We start from the raw sequence: 19,157 nt of genomic DNA on the forward strand, positions 1-19,157 counted from the left end.
ACCTCGGAGGTGCCTTCCCCTTTTAGGACTCTCCCCTTTTTCCTATATCTTGGCGCATGGGCCTCTAGGGGCTGGTGCCCTTGGCCCATGTAGGCCAAGGCGCACCCCCTACAGCCCATGTGGCCCCCCGGGGCAGGTGGCCCCACCCGGTGGGCCCCCGGGACCCTTCCGGTGGTCCCGGTACAATACCGATGACCTCGAAACTTGTCCCGATGGCCGAAACAGGACTTCCTATATATAAATCTTTACCTCCGAACCATTCCGGAACTCCTCGTGACGTCCGGGATCTCATCCGGGACTCCGAACAACATTCGGTAACCACATACAAACTTCCTTTATAACCCTAGCGTCATCGAACCTTAAGTGTGTAGACCCTACGGGTTCGGGAGACATGCAGACATGACCGAGATGTTCTCCGGTCAATAACCAATAGCGGGATCTGGATACCCATGTTGGCTCCCACATGTTCCACGATGATCTCATCGGATGAACCACGATGTCAAGGACTCAATCAATCCCGTATACAATTCCCTTTGTCTAGCGGTATGGTACTTGCCCGAGATTCGATCGTCGGTATACCGATACCTTGTTCAATCTCGTTACCGGCAAGTCTCTTTACTCGTTTCATAACACATCATCCCGTGATCAACCCCTTGGTCACATTGTGCACATTATGATGATGTCCTACCGAGTGGGCCCAGAGATACCTCTCCGTTAACACGGAGTGACAAATCCCAATCTCGATTCGTGCCAACCCAACAGACACTTTCAGAGATACCCGTAGTGTACCTTTATAGCCACCCAGTTACGTTGTGACGTTTGGCACACCCAAAGCACTCCTACGGTATCCGGGAGTTGCACAATCTCATGGTCTAAGGAAATGATACTTGACATTAGAAAAGCTTTAGCATACGAACTACATGATCTTGTGCTAGGCTTAGGATTGGGTCTTGTCCATCACATCATTCTCCTAATGATGTGATCCCGTTATCAACGACATCCAATGTCCATGGTCAGGAAACCGTAACCATCTATTGATTAACGAGCTAGTCAACTAGAGGCTTACTAGGGACATGGTGTTGTCTATGTATCCACACATGTATCTGAGTTTCCTATCAATACAATTCTAGCATGGATAATAAACGATTATCGTGAACAAGGAAATATAATAATAATCAATTTATTATTGCCTCTAGGGCATATTTCCAACAGTCTCCCACTTGCACTAGAGTCAATAATCTAGTTCACATCGATATGTGATTAACACTCAAGGTCACATCCCCATGTGACTAACACCCAAAGAGTTTACTAGAGTCAATAATCTAGTTCACATTTACCATGTGATTAACACTCGATGAGTTCTGGGTTTGATCATGTTGCTTGTGAGAGAGGTTTTAGTCAACGGGTCTGAACCTTTCAGATCCGTGTGTGCTTTACAAATCTCTATGTCATCTCCTAGATGCAGCTACCACGTTCTATTTGGAGCTATTCCAAATAACTGTTCTACTATACTAATCCAGTTTACTACTCAGAATAATCTGGATTAGTGTCAAAGTTTGCATTGGCGTAACCCTTTACGACGAACACTTTTACCACCTCCATAATCGAGAAAATTCCTTAGTCCACTAGTTACTAAGGATAACTTTGACCACTGTCCTGTGATCCGTTCTTGGATCACTCTTGTACCCCTTGACTGACTCATGGTAAAGCACACTTCAGGTGCGGTACACAGCATAGCATACTGTAGAGCCTATGTTTTAAGCATAGGGGACGACCTTCGTTCCTTTCTCTCTATTCTGCCATGGTCGAGCTTTAAGTCTTAACTTCATACCTTACAACTCAGGCAAGAACTCCTTCTTTGACTGATCCATCTTGAACACCTTCAAGATCACGTCAAGGCATGTGCTCATTTGAAAGTACTATTAAGTGTTTTGATCTATCCTTATAGATCTTGATGCTCAATGTTCAAGTAGCTTAATCCAGGTTTTCCATTGAAAACACTTTCCAAATAACCCTATATGCTTTCCAGAAATTCTACGTCATTTCTGATCATTAATATGTCAACAACATATACTCATCAGAAATTCTATAGTGCTCCCACTCACTTCTTTGGAAATACAAGTTTCTCATAAACTTTGTATACACCCAAAATCTTTGATCATCATCAAAGCATACATTCCAACTCCGAGATGCTCACTCCAGTCCTCAGAAGGATTGCTGGAGCTTTGCATACTTATTAGCATATTTCAGGATAGACAAAACCTTCCGGTTGTATCACATACAACCTTTCCTCAAGAATCGTCGAGGAAACAATGTTTTGACATCCTATCTGCAAGATTTCATAAATAATGCAGTAATTGCTAATATAATTCCAACAGACTCTTAGCATCGCTACGAGTGAGAAAGTCTCATCGTAGTCAACTCCTTGAACTTGTCGGGAAACTTCTTAACGACAAGTCGAGCTTTCTCAATGGTGACACTTACCATCATTGTCTGTCTTCCTTTCAAAATCCATATGTACCTAACAGCCTTACGACCATCAAGTAGTTCTTCCAAAGTCTACACTTTGTTTTCATACATGGATCCTCTCTCGGGTTTTATGGCCTTGAGCCATTTATCGGAATCCGGGCCCACCATCGCTTCTCCATAGCTCGTAGGTTTCATTGTTGTCTAGCAACATGACTTCCAAGACAGGATTACGTACCACTCTGAAGTAGTACGCATCCTTGTCATCCCACGAGGTTTGGTAGTGACTCGATCCGAAGTTTCATGATCACTATCATAAGCTTCCACTTCAGTTGGTGTACGTGCCACAGGAACAACTTCCTGTGCCCTGCTACACACTTGTTGAAGTGACGGTTCAATAACCTCATCAAGTCTCCACCATCCTCCCACTCAACTCTTTCGAGAGAAACTTTTCTTCGAGAAAGGACCCGATTCTAGAAACAATCCATATTGCTTTCGGATCTGAATTAGGAGGTATACCCAACTGTTTTGGGTATCTTATGAAGATGCATTTCATCCGCTTTGGGTTCGAGCTTATCAACCTGAAACTTTTTCATATAAGCGTCGCAGCCCCAAACTTTTAAGAAACGACAACTTAGGTTTCTCTAAACCATAATTCATACGGTGTCATCTCATCGGAATTACATGGTGCCCTATTTAAAGTGAATGTGGTTGTCTCTAATGCCTAACCCATGAACGATAGTGGTAATTCGATAAGAGACATCATGGTATGCACCATATCCAATAGGGTGCAACTATGACGTTTGGACACACCATCACACTATGGTGTTCCAGGCTGTATTAGTTGTGAAACTATTTCCACAATGTCTTAATTCTGTGCCAAACTCGTAATTCAGATATTCATCTCTATGATCATATCATAGATCTTTTATCCTCTTGTCACGACGATCTTTCAACTTCACACTAAAATTACTTGAACCTTTCAATAATTCAGACTCATGATTCATCAAGTAAATGTACTCAACATCCACTCAAATTATCTATGAAGTAAGAACATAACAATATCCACTACATGCCTCAGCACTCATTGGACTGTACACATCAAAATGTATTACTTCCAACAAGTTGCTATCTTGTTCCATCTTACTGAAAACGAGGCTTTTCAGTCATCTTGCCCATGTGGTATGATTTGCATGTCCCAAGTGATTCAAAATCAAGTGAGTCAAAACGGTCCATTTGCATGGAGTTTCTTCATGCATATACACCAATAGACATGGTTCGCATGTCTCAAACTTTTCAAAACGAGTGAGCCCAAAGATCCATCAATATGGAGCTTCTTCATGCGTTTTATACCGATATGACTTACGTGGCAGTGCCACAAGTAGGTGGTGCTATCATTACTATCTTTTGGCATGAACATGTGTATCACTACGATCGAGATTTAATAAACCATTCATTTTAGGTGTAAGACCATTGAAGGTATTATTCAAATAAACAGAGTAACCATTATTCTCCTTAAATGAATAACCGTATTGCGATAGACGTAATCCAATCATGTCTATGCTCAACGCAAACACCAAATAACAATTATTTAGGTTTAACACCAATCTCTTTGGTAGAGGGAGCGTGCGATGTTAGATCACATCAAACTTGGAAACACTTCCAACACGTATCGTCAGCTCACCTTTAGCTAGTCTCCGTTTATTCCGTAGCCTTTTGTTTCGAGTTACTAACACTTAGCAACCGAACCGGTATCTAATACCCTGGTGCTACTAGGAGTACTAGCAAAGTACACATTAACACAATGTATATCCAATATACTTCTATCGACCTTGCCAGCCTTCTTATCTACCAAGTATCTAGGGTAATTCTGCTCTAGTGGTTGTTCCCCTTATTACAGAAGCACTTAGTCTCGGGTTTGGGTTTTACCTTGGGTTTCTTCACTAGAGCAGCAGCTGATTTGCCGTTTCATGAAGTATCCCTTCTTGCCCTTGCCCTTCTTGAAACTAGTGGTTTCACCAACCATCAACAATTGATGCTCCTTCTTGATTTCTACTTTCGCGGTGTCAAACATCGCGAATACCTCAAGGATCATCATATCTATCCCTGATATGTAATAGTTCATCACGACGCTCTAACAGCTTGGTGGCAATGACTTTGGAGAACCATCACTGTCTTATCTGGAAGATCAACTCCCACTCGATTCAAATGATTGTTGTACTCAGACAATCTAAGCACAAGCTCAACAATTGAGCTTTTCTCCTTAGTTTGCAGGTTAAGAAAGTCATCGGAGGTCTTATACCTCTTGACATGGGCACGAGCCTGAAATCCCAATTTCAGCCCTCAAAACATCTCATATGTTTCGCGACGTTTCAAAAATGTCTTTGGTGCCTCAACTCTAAACCGTTTAACTGAACTATCACGTAGTTATCAAAACGTGTATGTCAGATGTTCGCAATAACCACGGACAACGTTCGAGGTTCAGCACACTGAGCGGTGCATTAAGGACATAAGCCTTCTATGAAGCAATGAGGACAATCCTCAGTTTACGGACCTAGTCCGCATAATTGCTACTATCAACTTTCAACTAATTTTTCTCTAGGAACATATCTAAACAGTAGAACTATAGCGTGAGCTACGACATAATTTGCAAAAACCTTTTGACTATGTTCAGGATAATTAAGTTCATCTTATGAACTCCCACTCAGATAGACATCCCTCTAGTCATCTAAGTGATTACATGATCCGAGTCAAACTAGGCCGTGTCCGATCATCACGTGAGACGGACTAGTCATCATCGGTGAACATCTTCATGTTGATCGTATCTTCTATACGACTCATGTTCGACCTTTCGGTCTCCGTGTTCCGAGGCCATGTCTGTACATGCTAGGCTCGTCAAGTTAACCCTAAGTGTTTCGCGTGTGTAAATCTGTCTTACACCCGTTGTATGTGAACGTTAGAATCTAACACCCGATCATCACGTGGTGCTTCGAAACACGAACTGTCGCAACGGTGCACAGTTAGGGGAGAACACTTCTTTAAACTGTTGTAAGGGATCATCTTATTTACTACCATCGTTCTAAGCAAATAAGATGTATAAACATGATAAACATCACATGCAATCAAATAGTGACATGATATGGCCATCATCACTTTGCTCCTTTTGATCTCCATCTTCGGGGCTCCATGATCATCATCGTCACCGGCATGACACCATGATCTCCATCATCATGATCTCCATCATCGTGTCTTCATGAAGTTGCCTCGCCAACTATTACTTCTACTACTATGGCTAACGGTTAGCAATAAAGTAAAGTAATTACATGACGTTTAAGTTGACACGCAGGTCACAAATAAATAAAGACAACTCCTATGGCTCCTGCCGGTTGTCATACTCATCGACATGCAAGTCGTGATTCCTATTACAAGAACATGATCAATCTCATACATCACATATATCATTCATCACATCCTTTTGGCCATATCACATCACATAGCATACCCTGCAAAAACAAGTTAGACGTCCTCTAATTGTTGTTTGCATGTTTTACGTGGCTGCTATGGGTTTCTAGCAAGAACGTTTCTTACCTACGCATGAACCACAACGTGATATGCCAATTGCTATTTACCCTTCATAAGGACCCTTTTCATCGAATCCGATCCGACTAAAGTGGGAGAGACAGACACCCGCCAGCCACCTTATGCAACTAGTGCATGTTTGTCGGTGGAACCGGTCTCACGTAAGCGTACGTGTAAGGTTGGTCCGGGCTGCTTCATCCCACGATGCCGCCGAATCAAGATAAGACTAGTAATGGCAAGCATATTGAACAATATCGACGCCCACAACTACTTTGTGTTCTACTCGTGCAAAGAATCTACGCAATAGACCTAGCTCATGATGCCACTGTTGGGGAACATAGCAGAAATTCAAAATTTTCCTACGTAACACCAAGATCTATCTATGGAGAGACTAGCAACGAGTAGAAAGGAGAGTGCATCTACATACCCTTGTAGATCGCTAAGCGGAAGCGTTCAAGTGAACGGGGTTGATGGAGTCGTACTCGTCGTGATCCAGATCACCGATGATCTAGTGCCGAACGGACAGCACCTCCGCGTTCAACACACGTACAGCTCGACGATGTCTCCCACGCCTTGATCCAGCAAGGAGAGGGAGAGGTTGAGGAAGACTCCATCCAGCAGCAGCACAACGGCGTGGTGGTGATGGAGGAGCATGGCGATCCTGCAGGGCTTCGCCAAGCACCTACGGGAGAGGAGGAGGTGTCACGGGAGGGAGGGAGGCGCCAGGGGCTCAGGTATGGATGCCCTCCCTCCCCTCCACTATATATAGGGGCAAGGGAGAAAGGGGAGGCGCAGCCTTGCCCCTTCCTCCAAGAAAGGGGTGCGGCTAAGAGGGGGGGAGGAGTCCATCCTCCCCAAGGCACCTCGGAGGTGCCTTCCCCTTTTAGGACTCTCCCCTTTTTCCTATATCTTGGCGCATGGGCCTCTAGGGGCTGGTGCCCTTGGCCCATGTAGGCCAAGGCGCACCCCCTACAGCCCATGTGGCCCCCCGGGGCAGGTGGCCCCACCCGGTGGGCCCCCGGGACCCTTCCGGTGGTCCCGGTACAATACCGATGACCTCGAAACTTGTCCCGATGGCCGAAACAGGATTTCCTATATATAAATCTTTACCTCCGGACCATTCCGGAACTCCTCGTGACGTCCGGGATCTCATCCGGGACTCCGAACAACATTCGGTAACCACATACAAACTTCCTTTATAACCCTAGCGTCATCGAACCTTAAGTGTGTAGACCCTACGGGTTCGGGAGACATGCAGACATGACCGAGATGTTCTCCGGTCAATAACCAACAGCGGGATCTGGATACCCATGTTGGCTCCCACATGTTCCACGATGATCTCATCGGATGAACCACGATGTCAAGGACTCAATCAATCCCGTATACAATTCCCTTTGTCTAGCGGTATGGTACTTGCCCGAGATTCGATCGTCGGTATACCGATACCTTGTTCAATCTCGTTGCTGGCAAGTCTCTTTACTCGTTCCGTAACACATCATCCCGTGATCAACCCCTTGGTCACATTGTGCACATTATGATGATGTCCTACCGAGTGGGCCCAGAGATACCTCTTCGTTTACACGGAGTGACAAATCCCAATCTCGATTCGTGCCAACCCAACAGACACTTTCAGAGATACCCGTAGTGTACCTTTATAGCCACCCAGTTACGTTGTGACGTTTGGCACACCCAAAGCACTCCTACGGTATCCGGGAGTTGCACAATCTCATGGTCTAAGGAAATGATACTTGACATTAGAAAAGCTTTAGCATACGAACTACATGATCTTGTGCTAGGCTTAGGATTGGGTCTTGTCCATCACATCATTCTCCTAATGATGTGATCCCGTTATCAACGACATCCAATGTCCATGGTCAGGAAACCGTAACCATCTATTGATTAACGAGCTAGTCAACTAGAGGCTTACTAGGGACATGGTGTTGTCTATGTATCCACACATGTATCTGAGTTTCCTATCAATACAATTCTAGCATGGATAATAAACGATTATCATGAACAAGGAAATACAATAATAATCAATTTATTATTGCCTCTAGGGCATATTTCCAACATTCATATCTCTCAATCCGGGCATTTGCTTGAAATATTAACTTCAACTCCTGTAACATCTCATATGCTCCATGACGTTCAAAACTGAAGACCCGGTTCTAAGCCGTAAAGCATGGCACACTGAACTATCGAGTAGTCATCAGTTTTGCTCTGCCAGACGTTCTTAACATCGTCAGTTGCATCAGCAGCAGGCCTGGCACCCAGCGGTGCTTCCAGGACGTAACTTTTCTGTGCAGCAATGAGGATAATCCTCAGGTTATGGACCCAGTCCGTGTAATTGCTACCATCATCTTTCAACTTTGCTTTCTCAAGGAACGCATTAAAATTTAACGGAACAACAACACGAGCCATCTATCTACAAACAAACATAGACAAGCAAAATACTATCAGGTACTAAGTTCATGATAAATTTAAGTTCAATTAATCATATTACTTAAGAACTCCCACTTAGAGAAACATCTCTCTAGTCATCTAAGTGATCACGTGATCCAAATCAACTAAACCATGTTCGATCATCACGTGAGATGGAGTAGTTTCAATGGTGAACATCACTATGTTGATCATATCTACTATATGATTCACGTTCGACCTTTCGGTCTCCGTGTTCCGAGGCCATATCTGTATATGCTAGGCTCGTCAAGTATGACCTGAGTATTCCGCGTGTGCAACTGTTTTGCACCCGTTGTATTTGAACGTAGAGCCTATCACACCCGATCATCACGTGGTGTCTCAGCACGAAGAACTTTCGCAACGGTGCATACTCAGGGAGAACACTTCTTGATTATTAAGTGAGAGATCATCTTAAAAAGCTACCGTCAATCAAAGCAAGATAAGATGCATAAAGGATAAACATCACATGCAATCAATATAAGTGATATGATATGGCCATCATCATCTTGTGCTTGTGATCTCCATCTTCGAAGCACCATCATGATCACCATCGTCACCGGCGCGACACCTTGATCTCCATCGTAGCATCGTTGTCGTTACGCCATCTATTGCTTCTACGACTATCGCTACCGCTTAGTGATAAAGTAAAGCAATTACAGGGCGTGTGCATTTCATACAATAAAGCGACAACCATATGGCTCCTGCCAGTTGCTGATAACTTCGGTTACAAAACATGATCATCTCATACAATAAAATATAGCATCACGTCTTGACCATATCACATCACAACATGCCCTGCAAAAACAAGTTAGACGTCCTCTACTTTGTTGTTGCAATTTTTACGTGGCTGCTACGGGCTTAGCAAGAACCGTTCTTACCTACGCATCAAAACCACAACGATAGTTTGTCAAGTTGGTGCTGTTTTAACCTTCGCAAGGACCGGGCGTAGCCACACTCGGTTCAACTAAAGTGAGAGAGACAGACACCCGCCGGTCACCTTTAAGCAACGAGTGCTCGTAGCGGTGAAACCAGTCTCGCGTAAGCGTACGCGTAATGTCGGTCCGGGCCGCTTCATCTCACAATGCCGCTGAACCAAAGTATGACATGCTGGTAAGCAGTATGACTTATATCGCCCACAACTCACTTGTGTTCTACTCGTGCATATAACATCAACGCATAAAACCTAGGCTCGGATGCCACTGTTGGGGAACGTAGTAATTTCAAAAAATTTCCTACGTACACGCAAGATCATGGTGATGGCATAGCAACGAGAAGGGAGAGTGTTGTCCACGTACCCTCGTAGACCGTAAGCGGAAGCGTTATGACAACGCGGTTGATGTAGTCGTACGTCTTCACGATCTGACCGATCCAAGCACCGAACGTACGGCACCTCCGAGTTCAGCACACGTTCAGCTCGATGATGATCCCCGGGCTCCGATCCAGCAAAGCTTCGAGGATGAGTTCCGTCAGCACACCGGCGTGGTGACGATGATGATGCTCTACCGGCGCAGGGCTTTGTTGGGGAACGTTGCAGAAAATTAAAATTTTCCTACAGTTTCACCAAGATCCATCTATGAGTTCATCTAAGCAATGAGTCAAGGGGAAGAGTTTGCATCTACATACCACTTGTAGATCGAGTGCCGAAGCGTTCAAGGGATGGTGATGATGGAGTCGTACTCGTCGTGATTCGGATCACCGATGACCAAGTGCTGAACGGACAGCACCTCCGCGTTCAACACACGTATGGGACGGTCGACGTCTCCTCCATCTTGATCCAGTAAGGAGGAAGGAGAGGTTGAGGAAGGCAGCTCCAAGGGCAGCACGACGGCGTGGTGCAGTTGGTGCAGCAGTATTCCGACAGAGCTTCGCCGAGCACGTACGGAGGAGGAGAGGTGTTGGGGAGGGGAGGGGCTGCGCCTTGAGTTGTGGTGTACAGCAGCCCTCTCCTCACCCCTCTATATATAGGAGGAGAGGGGCAAGGGGGCCGACCCTCTAGGGGAAACCCTAGAGGGGGCGGCGGCCAAAGGGTGGGGGGCTTGCCCCCCAAGCAAGGGGGGTGCGCCCCCTTTAGGGTTCCCCCCCCAACCCTAGGCGCATGGGCCCAAGGGGGGGGGCGCGCCAAGCCCACTAGGGGCTGGCTGCTATCCCTACGCAGCCCAAGTGGCCCCCCGGGAGGGGTGGTCCCTCCCGGTGGACCCCCGGAACCTTTCCGGTGGTCCCGGTACAATACCGGTATGACCCCGAAACTTTCCGGTGCCCGTTTAACAACTTCCCATATATAAAACTTTACCTCCGGACCATTCCAGGACTCCTCGTGACGTCCGGGATCTCATCCGGGACTCCGAACAACATTCGGTAATCACATACTTGTCTTCCTGATAACCCTAGCGTCACCAAACCTTAAGTGTGTAGACCCTACGGGTTCGGGAGACATGCAGACATGACCGAGACTCTCCGGTCAATAACCAACAGCGGGATCTGGATACCCATGTTGGCTCCCACATGCTCCTCGATGATGTCATCGGATGAACCACGATGTTGAGGATTCGATCAAACCCCGTATACAATTCCCTTTGTCAATCGATACGTTACTTGCCCGAGACCCGATCGTCGGTATCCCAATACCTTGTTCAGTCTCGTTACCGGCAAGTCACTTTACTCGTACCGTAATGCATGATCCCGTGACCAAACACTTGGTCACCTTGAGCTCATTATGATGATGCATTACCGAGTGGGCCCAGAGATACCTCTCCGTCATACGGAGTGACAAATCCCAGTCTCGATCCGTGTCAACCCAACAGACACTTTTGGAGATACCTATAGTGCACCTTTATAATCACCCAGTTACGTTGTGGCGTTTGGTACACCCAAAGCACTCCTACGGTATCCGGGAGTTACACGATCTCATGGTCGAAGGAAGAGATACTTGACATTGGAAAAGCTCTAGCAAACGAACTAACCGACATTTGTGCTATGCTTAAGATTGGGTCTTGTCCATCACATCATTCTCCTAATGATGTGATCCCGTTATCAACGACATCCAATGTCCATAGCCAGGAAACCATGACTATCTGTTGATCACAACGAGCTAGTCAACTAGAGGCTCACTAGGGACATATTATGGTCTATGCATTCACACGTGTATTATGATTTCCGGATAATACAGTTATAGCATGAATAAAAGACTATTATCATGAACAAAGAAATATAATAATAATACTTTTATTATTGCCTCTAGGGCATATTTCCAACAGTCTCCCACTTGCACTAGAGTCAATAATCTAGTTACATTGTGATGAATCGAACACCCATAGAGTTCTGGTGTTGATCATGTTTCGCTCACGAGAGAGGTTTAGTCAACGGATCTGCGACATTCAGATCCGTATGTACTTTGCAAATTTCTATGTCTCCATCTTGAACATTTTCACGGATGGAGTTGAAACGACGCTTGATGTGCCTGGTCTTCTTGTGAAATCTGGGCTCCTTCGCAAGGGCAATAGCTCCAGTATTGTCACAAAAAAGTTTGATCGGCGCCGACGCATTGGGTATGACTCCTAGGTCAGTGATGAACTCCTTCACCCAAATAGCTTCATGGGCTACCTCCGAGGCTGCCATGTACTCCGCTTCACATGTAGATCCCGCCACGACGCTCTGCTTGCAGCTGCACCAGCTTACTGCTCCACCATTCAACATATACACGTATCCGGTCTGTGACTTAGAGTCATCCAAATCTGTGTCGAAGCTAGCGTCGACGTAACCCTTTACGACGAGCTCTTCGTCACCTCCATAAACGAGAAACATGTCCTTCGTCCTTTTCAGGTACTTTAGGATATTCTTGACCGCTGTCCAGTGTTCCTTGCCGGGATTACTTTGGTATCTTCCTACCAAACTTACGGCAAGGTTTACATCAGGTCTGGTACACAGCATGGCATACATAATAGATCCTATGGCTGAAGCATAGGGGATGACACTCATCTCTTCTTTATCTTTTGCCGTGGTCGGGCATTGAGCCGAGCTCAATCTCACACCTTGCAATACAGGCAAGAACCCCTTCTTAGACTGATCCATTTTGAACTTCTTCAAAATTTTATCAAGGTATGTGCTTTGTGAAAGACCTATGAGGCGTCTCGATCTATTTCTATAGATCTTGATGCCTAATATATAAGCAGCTTCTCCAAGGTCCTTCATTGAAAAACACTTATTCAAGTAGGCCTTAATGCTATCCAAGAATTCTATATCATTTCCCATCAGGAGTATGTCATCTACATATAATATGAGAAATGCTACAGAGCTCCCACTCACTTTCTTGTAAACGCAGGCTTCTCCATAAGTCTGCATGAACCCAAACGCTTTGATCATCTCATCAAAGCGAATATTCCAACTCCGAGATGCTTGCACCAGCCCATAAATGGATCGCTGGAGCTTGCATACTTTGTTAGCATTCTTAGGATCGACAAAACCCTCCGGCTGTATCATATACAGTTCTTCCTTAAGATGCCCGTTAAGGAATGTTGTTTTGACGTCCATCTGCCATATCTCATAATCATAGTATGCGGCAATCGCTAACATGATTCGGACGGACTTAAGCTTCGCTACGGGAGAGAAAGTCTCATCGTAGTCAATCCCTTGAACTTGCCGATAACCCTTAGCGACAAGTCGAGCTTTATAGATGGTGACATTACCATCCGCGTCCGTCTTCTTCTTAAAGATCCATTTGTTTTCTATCGCTCGCCGATCACCGGGCAAGTCAGTCAAAGTCCATACTTTGTTTTCTTACATGGATTCTATCTCGGATTTCATGGCTTCATGCCATTTGTTGGAATCTGGGCCCGCCATCGCTTCTTCATAGTTCGAAGGTTCACCGTTGTCTAACAACATGATTTCCAGGATAGGGTTGCCGTACCACTCTGGTGCGGAACGTGTCCTTGTGGACCTACGAAGTTCAGTAACAACTTGATCCGAAGTACCTTGATCATCATCATTATTTCCCTCTTCAGTTGGTGTAGGCATCACAGGAACATCTTCCTGAGCTGCACTACTGTCCCGCTCAAGAGGTAGTACTTCATCGAGTTCTACTTTCCTCCCACTTACTTCTTTCGAGAGAAACTCTTTTTCCAGAAAGGATCCGTTCTTAGCGACAAAGATCTTGCCCTCGGATCTTAAGTAGAAGGTATACCCAATGGTTTCCTTAGGGTATCCTATGAAGACGCATTTTTCCGACTTGGGTTTGAGCTTCTCAGGTTGAAGTTTCTTGACATAAGCATCGCATCCCCAAACTTTCAGAAACGACAGCTTAGGTTTCTTCCCAAACCATAATTCATACGGTGTCGTCTCAACGGATTTTGACGGTGCCCTATTTAAAGTGAATGTAGCTGTCTCTAGAGCGTATCCACCAAAATGATAGCGGTAAATCGGTAAGAGGCATCATAGACCGCACCATATCCAATAGAGTGCGATTACGACGTTCGGACAGACCGTTACGCTGAGGTGTTCCAGGCGGCGTGAGTTGTGAAACGATTCCACATTTCCTTAAGTGTGTACCAAATTCGTGACTTAAGTATTCTCCTCCACGATCTGATCGTAGGAATTTTATCTTTCGGTCACGTTGATTCTCTACCTCATTCTGAAATTCCTTGAACTTTTCAAAGGTCTCAGACTTGTGTTTCATCAAGTAGATATACCCATATCTACTCAAGTCATCTGTGAGAGTGAGAACATAACGATATCCTCCGCGAGCCTCAACACTCATTGGACCGCACACATCGGTATGTATGATTTCCAACAAGTTGGTTGCTCGCTCCATTGTTCCGGAGAACGGAGTCTTGGTAATCTTGCCCATGAGGCATGGTTCGCATGTGTCAAATGATTCATAATCAAGAGACTCTAAAAGTCCATCAGCATGGAGCTTCTTCATGCGCTTGACACCAATGTGACCAAGGCGGCAGTGCCACAAGTATGTGGGACTATCGTTATCAACTTTACATCTTTTGGTATTCACGCTATGAATATGTGTAACACTACGTTCGAGATTCATTAAGAATAAACCATTGACCATCGGAGCATGACCATAAAACATATCTCTCATATAAATCGAACAACCATTATTCTCAGACTTAAATGAGTAGCCATCTCGTATTAAACGAGATCCAGATACAATGTTCATGCTCAAACTTGGCACTAAATAACAATTATTAAGGTTCAAAACTAATCCCGTGGGTAAATGTAGAGGTAGCGTGCCGACGGCGATCACATCGACTCTGGAACCATTCCCGACGCGCATCGTCACCTCGTCCTTCGCGAGTCTCCGCTTATTCCGCAGCTCCTGCTGTGAGTTACAAATATGAGCAACGGCACCGGTATCAAATACCCAGGAGTTACTACGAGTACTGGTAAGGTACACATCAATTACATGTATATCAAATATACCTTTAGTGTTGCCGGCCTTCTTATCCGCTAAGTATTTGGGGCAGTTCCGCTTCCAGTGACCCTTCCCCATGCAATAAAAGCACTCAGTCTCAGGCTTGGGTCCATTCTTTGACTTCTTCCCGGCAACTGGCTTACCGGGCGCGGCAACCTCTTTGCCGTCCTTCTTGAAGTTCTTCTTACCCTTGCCCTTCTTGAACTTAGTGGTCTTATTGACCATCAACACTTGATGTTCTTTCTTGATTTCAACCTCTGCTGACTTCAGCATTGAAAATACTTCAGGAATGGTCTTTACCATCCCCTGCATATTGTAGTTCATCACAAAGCTCTTGTAGCTTGGTGGGGGCGACTGAAGGATTCTGTCAATGACTGCCTCATCAGGGAGGTTAATATTCAGCTGGGTCATACGGTTGTGCAACCCAGACATCTTGAGTATGTGCTCACTGACAGAACTATTTTCCTCCATCTTACAACTATAGAACTTGTCGGAGATGTCATATCTCTCGACCCGGGCGTGAGCTTGGAAAAGTAGTTTCAGCTCTTCGAACATCTCATATACTCCGTGATGCTCAAAACGCTTTTGGAGCCCCGGTTCTAAGCTGTAAAGCATGCCGCACTGAACGAGGGAGTAATCATCAGCATGAGACTGCCAAGCATTCATAATGTCTTGGTTCTCTGGGACGGGAGCGTCACCTAGCGGTCCTTCTAGGACATATTGTTTCCTGGCAGCTATGAGGATGATCCTCAGGTTCCGAACCGAGTCCGTATAGTTGCTGCCATCATCTTTCAGCTTGGTTTTCTCTAGGAACGCGTTGAAGTTCATGTTGACATGAGCGTTGGCCATTTGATCTACAAGACATATTTGCAAAGGTTTTAGACTAAGTTCATGATAATTAAGTTCTAATCAAATTATGAACTCCCACTCAGATTAGACATCCCTCTAGTCATCTAAGTGTTACACGATCCGAGTCGACTAGCCCGTGTCCGATCATCACGTGAGACGGACTAGTCATCATCGGTGAACATTCTCATGTTGATCGTATCTTCCATACGACTCGTGTTCGACCTTTCGGTCTCCGTGTTCCGAGGCCATGTCTGTACATGCTAGGCTCGTCAAGTTAACCCTAAGTGTTTTTGCTGTGTAAAACTGTCTTACACCCATTGTATGTGAACGTAAGAATCCATCACACCCGATCATCACGTGGTGCTTAGAAGCGACGAACTTTAGCAACGGTGCACAGTTAGGGGAGAACACTTCTTGAAATTGTTGTAAGGGATCATCTTATTTACTACCGTCGTCCTAAGTAAACAAGATGCATAAAACATAATAAACATCACATGCAATTATATAAAGTAGTGACATGATATGGCCAATATCATATAGCTCCTTTGATCTTCATCTTCGGGGCTCCATGATCATCTTGTCACCGGCATGACACCATGATCTCCATCATCATGATCTCCATCATCGTGTCTTCATGAAGTTGTCACGCCAATGACTACTTCTACTTCTATGACTAACGCGTTTAGCAATAAAGTAAAGTAGTTTACATGGCGTTCTTCAATGACACGCAGGTCATACAAAAATAAAGACAACTCCTATGGCTCCTGCCGGTTGTCATACTCATCGACATGCAAGTCGTGAATCCTATTACAAAGAACATGATCTCATACATCACAATTCATCATTCATCACAACTTCTGGCCATATCACATCACATGATCAATCGCTGCAAAAACAAGTTAGACGTCCTCTAATTGTTGTTGCATCTTTTACGTGGCTGCAATTGGGTTCTAGCAAGAACGTTTTCTTACCTACGAATAACCACAATGTGATTTTGTCAACTTCTATTTACCCTTCATAAGGACCCTTTTCATCGAATCCGCTCCAACTAAAGTGGGAGAGACAGACACCCGCCAGCCACCTTATGCAACTAGTGCATGTCAATCGGTGGAATCGGTCTCACGTAAGCGTACGTGTAAGGTTGGTCCGGGCCGCTTCATCCCACAATGCCGTTGAAGCAAGAAAAGATTAGTAGTGGCAAGTAAGTTGACAAGATCCACGCCCACAACAAAATTGTGTTCTACTCGTGCAAAGAGAACTACGCATAGACCTATCTCATGATGCCACTATTGGGGAACGTTGCAGAAAATTCAAATTTTCCTACGGTTTCACCAAGATCCATCTATGAGTTCATCTAAGAAACGAGTCAAGGGGAAGAGTTTGCATCTACATACCACTTGTAGATCGAGTGCGGAAGCGTTCAAGGGATGGTGATGATGGAGTCGTACTCGTCGTGATTCGGATCACCGATGACCAAGTGCTGAACAGACAGCACCTCCGCGTTCAACACACGTACGGGACGGTCGACGTCTCCTCCGTCTTGATCCAGCAAGGAGGAAGGAGAGGTTGAGGAAGGCAGCTCCAAGGGCAGCACGAGGCGTGGTGCAGTTGGTGCAGCAGTATTCCGACAGAGCTTCGCCGAGCACGTACGGAGGAGGAGAGGTGTTGGGGAGGGGAGGGGCTGCGCCTTGAGTTTTGGTGTACAGCAGCCCTCCCCTCACCCCTCTATATATAGGAGGAGAGGGGCAAGGGGGCCGACCCTCTAGGGGAAACCCTAGAGGGGGCGGCGGCCAAAGGGTGGGGGGCTTGCCCCCCAAGCAAGGGGGGTGCGCCCCCTTTAGGGTTTCCCCCCCCAACCCTAGGCGCATGGGCCCAAGGGGGGGGCGCCAAGCCCACTAGGGGCTGGCTGCTATCCCTACGCAGCCCAAGTGGCCCCCCGGGAGGGGTGGTCCCTCCCGGTGGACCCCCGGAACCTTTCCGGTGGTCCCGGTACAATACCGGTATGATCCCGAAACTTTCCGGTGCCCGTTTAACAACTTCCCATATATAAAACTTTACCTCCGGACCATTCCAGGACTCCTCGTGACGTCCGGGATCTCATCCGGGACTCCGAACAACATTCGGTAATCACATACTTGTCTTCCTGATAACCCTAGCGTCACTGAACCTTAAGTGTGTAGACCCTACGGGTTCGGGAGACATGCAGACATGACCGAGACTCTCCGGTCAATAACCAACAGTGGGATCTGGATACCCATGTTGGCTCCCACATGCTCCTCGATGATGTCATCGGATGAACCACGATGTCGAGGATTCGATCAAACCCCGTATACAATTCCCTTTGTCAATCGGTACGTTACTTGCCCGAGACCCGATCGTCGGTATCCCAATACCTTGTTCAGTCTCGTTACCGGCAAGTCACTTTACTCGTACCGTAATGCATGATCCCGTGACCAAACACTTGGTCACCTTGAGCTCATTATGATGATGCATTACCGAGTGGGCCCAGAGGTACCTCTCCGTCATACGGAGTGACAAATCCCAGTCTCGATCCGTGTCAACCCAACAGACACTTTTGGAGATACCTGTAGTGCACCTTTATAATCACCCAGTTACGTTGTGACGTTTGGTACATCCAAAGCACTCCTACGGTATCCGTGAATTACACGATCTCATGGTCGAAGGAAGAGATACTTGACATTGGAAAAGCTCTAGCAAACGAACTAACCGACCTTTGTGCTATGCTTAAGATTGGGTCTTGTCCATCACATCATTCTCCTAATGATGTGATCCCATTATCAACGACATCCAATGTCCATAGCCAGGAAACCATGACTATCTGTTGATCACAACGAGCTAGTCAACTAGAGGCTCACTAGGGACATATTGTGGTCTATGTATTCACACGTGTATTACAATTTCCGGATAATACAGTTATAGCATGAATAAAAGACTATTATCATGAACAAAGAAATATAATAATAATACTTTTATTATTGCCTCTAGGGCATATTTCCAACAGGCTTCGCCTAAACTCCGCGACGATATGACCGAGGTGGAATATGGTGGAGGGGGGCACTTCACATGGCTAAGGAACGATCCGTAGATCAACTTATGTGTCTATGGGGTGCCCCCTGCCCCCGTATATAAAGGAGGGAGGGGGGAGGCCGGCCAGCCCTTGTTGGGCGCGCCAGGAGGAGGAGTCCTCCTCCTAGTAGGAGTAGGACTCCTCCTTTCCTACTCCTACTAGGAGGGGAAGGAAGGGGGAGAGGAGGGGAAGGAAAGAGGGGGGCGCCGCCCCCCTCCTAGTCCAATTCGGACCAGAGGGAGAGGGGGCACGCGGCCCTTCCTGGCCGCCCCTCTCTCTTCCCACCAAGGCCCATGT

The sequence above is a fragment of the Triticum dicoccoides genome, chromosome 5B (assembly GCF_002162155.2).
Source record: "Triticum dicoccoides isolate Atlit2015 ecotype Zavitan chromosome 5B, WEW_v2.0, whole genome shotgun sequence".
NCBI classification, from domain to species: Eukaryota; Viridiplantae; Streptophyta; class Magnoliopsida; order Poales; family Poaceae; genus Triticum; species Triticum dicoccoides.